This window comes from Elephantulus edwardii, unplaced genomic scaffold (assembly GCF_000299155.1).
Source record: "Elephantulus edwardii isolate Elephantulus edwardi_28Jun2011 unplaced genomic scaffold, EleEdw1.0 scaffold00379, whole genome shotgun sequence".
Classification (NCBI taxonomy): Eukaryota; Metazoa; Chordata; class Mammalia; order Macroscelidea; family Macroscelididae; genus Elephantulus; species Elephantulus edwardii.
The window spans coordinates 799595-805515 of record NW_006400129.1 but is presented as its reverse complement, the minus strand read 5'-3'; the positions used below and the strand labels follow the sequence as shown (position 1 = coordinate 805515).

General features: G+C 39.4%; 1 pseudogene; it reads right to left on the bottom strand.

The window, feature by feature from the left end:
* Positions 1-448: 448 nt before the first annotated feature.
* LOC102865268 lies at positions 449-1514 on the bottom strand (annotated as a pseudogene).
* Positions 1515-5921: the final 4407 nt, after the last annotated feature.

Here is a 5921-nt window from a genome sequence, read left to right as displayed (position 1 = left end):
GCACTGGAGGGGTCAAAATTGGGAATGAGAAAAACAAAACAGAAACACGGCTAATTGGAAATATAACTAAATTTAGGTTCTGAATGGCAAAAAGGAACATAAATCCACCTAGACTTAAGAAACATCAGAGTCTGGAAACTGGCAACTAAGTAAGCTCTGGCTGTAGACTGCACAGTGAGAAGCACCTTAACTTCTGTGCTCTGAAATCATAGCAGCAAGCTGGTGGAGAATAACAGCCTTGACGTTATAGAATGTACATATGGGCTATTAAAGCTGTTTTGGAATAAACATTTTCCAGAAGTGATAAAATGATGCTCTGTGGCCAAAAGCATCAGAACTGTAAATTTTGTAGATTTAAAATATACTGTACAGTATCTTCTCACACTGCCAAAGGTTCATGTCCTTAGTTTGAATGGTTTCAACAGAGGTCACTATAGTTCTTCCAAGACTATACACACATGAAATGTAATCTTTCTGTGAGCTGTGACTGAGCAGATGGAACTGGTGATGCCAAGGACTAAGGAGACTGGGACAGACTTCTTTTCACTGCCATTGTTTGATTTCCTATAGAAGCCTCAGAAGTTAATTAATAAGAAACAACAGTTTCTTCTTGTTCATCAACAATGTCCTTTGTATTTTCTTTAGGGTGAGCTTCTCCTTTATGGTTTATGATTTGCATTACATCTTGGGGACTACTGTATGAAACATCCTCAGGCATTTTCCCCTTGCTACTTTCTTCATACCTAACTTCCTCAGAATTTAGTCCATTTGGCTCAGGTTTGAAGAGTGTTTCATAAAAAAAACTTTCCGTTTTTCTAACCTCTTTGCTGAAGTCTGTATTCTTAGGTTCAGCATCTTTCATTTGGACTTCTGCTGCAGGAGTTTCATCGTTTGGCTTTACATCGTTGTCACTAATGAGAGTATCTGGTTCCTTAACTTTATTTGATAACAAGTCTTCCCTCCTTCGATTCTGGGAAATCCTGAAGAGATTTTCTCTTATAGTTGAAGGACTTTGTAAAGGTGACTGGTCTGAAGCACCAATTACATTTAATCCTTTCTTCTTTTCTTTTAGTCAGACTTGTTGATGTCTCCTGATTCTTTCCATTTGCTCGACAGTCATCCTAGGCTGAGTACTTTCAGCCAAACAGAGCTGTTTTACAGCACTTCTTGTTCGCTCTGTTCTTGGATCCATCAGCTTCTTAGTTTTCCTTAAGGTCACATAGGAGACTATAGTTGAAGATTCAGGAGTTGGTGATTTTGTTCTGGGAGGGACTATTCCAACAGGAAAGTGGGGACCTTTAACAATGGCAGATTCCATTTCTGAAACAGGTTCTGACTTTTTTTTCTCCATTAGATTCATCAACTTCTGCCACTATTATTAACTCTGGTTCACTCTTGTAGAGTCTATAATCTGGACCCTCATTTTTGTACTTGACTGTTGAAAAAGGATTTGCTCCTATCATACCTATATCTGTACTGCCTCTTTGCTGTTTGTGTTTACTTAATCCTTCCATGACATCTTGAATTCTCCAGAGTTCTTTCTGAATTTGTGCACGCTGAATTCCTGTAGATTCAGTTCGAACTTCACCAAGATGATCTAGCTGTTCTTGCATTTAGCTCCTGGTAACAGTTACAACATACTCTAACTTATCATATTCTCTCCATGTGTGTTCCAGTTCAGCAATGGCATGAGACAGTCTCAACATGTACTGAGCAGACCATTCTGTAAATCATCCCTCTGTAATACCACCGTTTGAATGGCTGTTGGATTATCTGCATTCATTTCTCTCTCTTGCCTGTCTGATAGCAAAGCTTGTTCAAGGGTGTATTTCTCCTTCTGGAGCTGCTGAAGTTTCTCTTCCAGAGCAGGTAGGACTTTATCTTGTTCACACAAAAGGCTTAATTTGGCATCAATATCTACTTCTTCAGGTCTGTATTTATATAATGTCCCTCTTCATTCCTCTTGTGACAATGTTTTGCCTTGGAGGCTCTGAGAATTAACAGACTGGGCATTGCTCTTCTGTCAGGCACATAGACATGCTTGTGGTGATGAGCTCTATGCCTGCGGTCTATGATCACATTTCCTCTCTGGATTGGTGAAGACACCTCTGATCTGTATGTATGCTGAGGGGAGTAGCCATGGTAAGCAGCTATTGAACCATGGGAAGGTGACATGGAAATAGAGTGCATTGTCTGGTCTGAAATATTAACCATGGCTTTATGACTACTCAAAGTGCCATGTCGAGGGAGAGTGCTCTGCTTATTATAAAACAGTCACTGCTGCCATTCATAGAGCTGCCATATTGTGTCATCTCTCATTGACCTCTACTTCTCTGCCCCAGGACTTATAGTCTTATCTTGAATGGAAGGGGTGACACTGCAGATACTTTCAGGCCTGGTCTTGCTGTTTCTTGGGAGTGTTCTATAACCTTCAGGGTAGTGGGCCACAACCTGGGCTCTGTGGCTTGGCATATTTCTTGGTAACATCTGTTAAGATAGTACTCTCCTGATTTCTTCTTCATGACTCCTCCCTTTCTGGATTTTAATCCATTGCTCCAATTGCTGCTTTGACTTGGTCCTTTGTATGACTCCATCTGCATCTGTCCTGCATTTGAGTGACTTCCATCTCTATGATCTGCCATACTGACATTGATTGATTTGCCCTCTGAAGTATGCACATTGCTTGGCCGATACTGTCCAGTCTGAACTGGGCATGTTGATCCACTCTCATATTCAGATGACAGAGAATTCAACTTGACGCTATTAATTTTTGTTAATGACCTATCATGGTCATTGTTCTGAAACCTGATAATATCTATACACATGCAAGGAAGTCCAATGAATACCACTATCATTCAGATATATGCACCAACAACCAGAGCCAAGGAAGAGGAGTCCGGAACAAAGAAGAAGATTCAGTAGTTGGAAAACATGGACTCGGTGACATAGCTATCTGAAAACTAGGCAACAGTATGCTTCCCAAGATACCTTCTTCTTTTTCCATCTCTATAATAAAAGAGGCAAATGTCAGAAAGTACGAACCAGCGTTTCTTCCAGTTTCATGCCAGTGCTGTCCTGTTTGGAAAGCCAACCTTTTCTCACCACAGGTACATTTGGATTCCTTTTAATAGAATTTGACCTCGTTCCGAAATTATGAACTTTTTTTGATCCTCGTGAAGTTCTGCCTATAGGGCTCATTGGATGCACTGTGTAATCTGAAGTCATGCTATAGATAGAAGCTTCATTTATCATACTTTTAGGTTGTTCCTTCTTTTCTTCAGATGTCATGGCTGCAACAGTCTACTCATTCACTACAAAAATACAATTATCCTGTGATGGCTGTTTCATTATGGTTTATATAGTATCTTGCACCTTGACAAATAAACGCTTCTTTTCATCCAGTAGGCAAATCTGTGCCTTGCCCCCAGTAACCAGGTGCAGCCAGGTGGTGCTTTTCGTCTCTTCATTGATGAAGAAGACTCGGCCGCCTTGAGTAATCCAATAAGCCAGGATCAGAACATGGAGCAGATCCACTCCAGGTTCAGATTCGCAGCTGTGTCTGATCGCCAGCCGACGCCGCCAAGGCTGGCTGAGGGAGGAGGGAGAGAGAGAAGGGAGCGCGCAGTGAGGGCGGCCAGAGGCACACCTCCCTGGCTGGAGCACTCTGAGCAAGCCCTAAACCCTCTAGGCGGCGTCCGCCCCGCCCTGTTGTTATTGACCTTTTTGAAGAACCAACTCCTGCTTTTGCTAATGGTTTAAGGTTTGTTTCACCCCCTCCCCATTTTTTGATTCATGTATTTCTGCCTTAATTTTTATAATTAAATTTCCTTTCAATATTGTCAAATTTTCTTGCTGTGTATTTTCCCCCCCAACTTGTTGGAGATGTTGGGTTGAAAAATCAATTCTTATTTTTCCTTCCCTTTTGATATATTTGCTTATTGCTATAAATTCACCTCTGATTACTCTGATTACTGTCTGTGTCCCATAAGTTTTGATGAGTTGAGTTCTTATTTTCATTTGTTTCAAGAAACTTTTAAATTTTATTTTATTTCTTCTATTACCCATTCATGTTCAAGCGGGGAGTTGTTCAGTTTCCAAATGTATGGTTCCCCTCCACCTTTTATCCTCTTATTATTGATTTCTAATTTTGTAGCATGGTGGTCTAAGAAAATTCCTTGTGCTATTTCTATGTTTTTTAATTTATTGATGCTTGCTCTGTGATCTAAAATATGATCTATTCTGGAGAATGATCTGTGCAAAATGGAGAAAAAGGTGTAGTCAGCTTTTTTTAGGGTGTATATGTTTAACCTGTGTATATCTATGAGATCAATTTGGTCGATTGTGTGGTTTAAGTATTCAGCATCTTTGTTGAGTTGTTTGGTTTGTTTGGTTTTTATTTTTTTTTCCTCTGATAGTTCTCTTTTCTTGAAAGTGGTATATATTGAAGTCTTCAAATACTATTGTGATGTTGTTTATTTTTTTTTCAGTTTTGTTAAGGTTTGCTTTTTCAGTTTTAAGCTTAATCATTTGATGCATAGACTCTTATTATGGTTATATTCTTTTGTTGTATTGACCCTTGAAATATTACATAGTAACCTTCATTGTCCTTTCTGATAGTATTTACACTGAAATCTATTTTATAAAAGATTAATATAGCTACTCCTGCATTTTTCTGTTTGTCATTTGCTTGTATATTTCCCCCCCCCACTCTTTCCTTTTTAATCTTTCTTTGTCTTTACTTTTCAGGTGTGTCTCTTGTAGACAGTATGTTGATAGGTTTTGTTTTTTTTAATCCAATCTGCTACTCTTTTTCTCTTCACTGGTACATATAAACTATTCACATTCAGTGTCATTATTGAAAGGCAAAGTTTTTTTGCTGCCATTCTGCTGAGTTTGGTGTTGTCACTGGTTACTTTGATCCATTCTGCTTTCTGTGGCATCCTTATAATAAGGACTTCCCTTACTATTTCCTGCAATACTGGTCTTGTTTTAACAAACTCCCTTAGTTTCTACTTTTCTGAGAATATCTTGCTATATCTGTTGTATTTGATGAACAGTTTTACTGGGTACAGATTCTTGGCTGTAAGTTGTGTCTTTTTAGCTTTTGATATGTATCATTACAGTGTGTTCTTTACACGGTATCTGCTCAGAAACCAGCACTTAATATTATTTGCTTTCGCTTAAAGGTCACTCTTCATTTTTCCCAAGTTGCTTTCAGAGTTCTCTACTTAATTTTGGTTCTGGCAAATTGGACTGTGTTGATTGGTGTTGTTTTTTTTTTCCAGAGTTCTATATGGAGTTCACTCAGCTTCTTGTTTTTATGTATATTTATATATACATGTATTTTCATGCATTCATTCATTCTCCCTTTCTTCATTATGCCTGGAAATTTTTCTAGTAACTCTTCAACAACTTTCTTGCTGCCTTTTATTTTTTGCTTTTTTCTGTTCTGGGATTCCAATTGTTGTTGTTATTGTTGTTGTTATGTGCCATCGAGTCACTTGCAACTCATAGCGACCCTATGTACAACATCCCTAAATTCTGCTCTGTCCTGTGCCAATCGTACCATGTCCAACACACCCATCCCAATTACCCCAGTCACTGAATTAATCCACCTCTTAGGGGGCCTTCTCCTTCTGCGCTGTCCCTCCACCCTACAAAGCATGATGTCCCTCTCCAAGGACCTGTCCCTCCTTGCAACATGTCCCAAGTATGTTAGACAGAGCTTTAGAATCCTTGCCTCCAAGGAGCAGCCCGGTTTGACCCTTTCCAGGATGAATCTGTTTGTTTTCCTAGCAGGCATCAATTCTCCTTCTATCCTCCTTAGTCATTGTCCAACTCCCTGATGCATAACAAGTGATAGCAAAGATCATGGCCTGTAGCAGATGCACCTTAGTCTCCAAAGAGACACCATTGCTCTT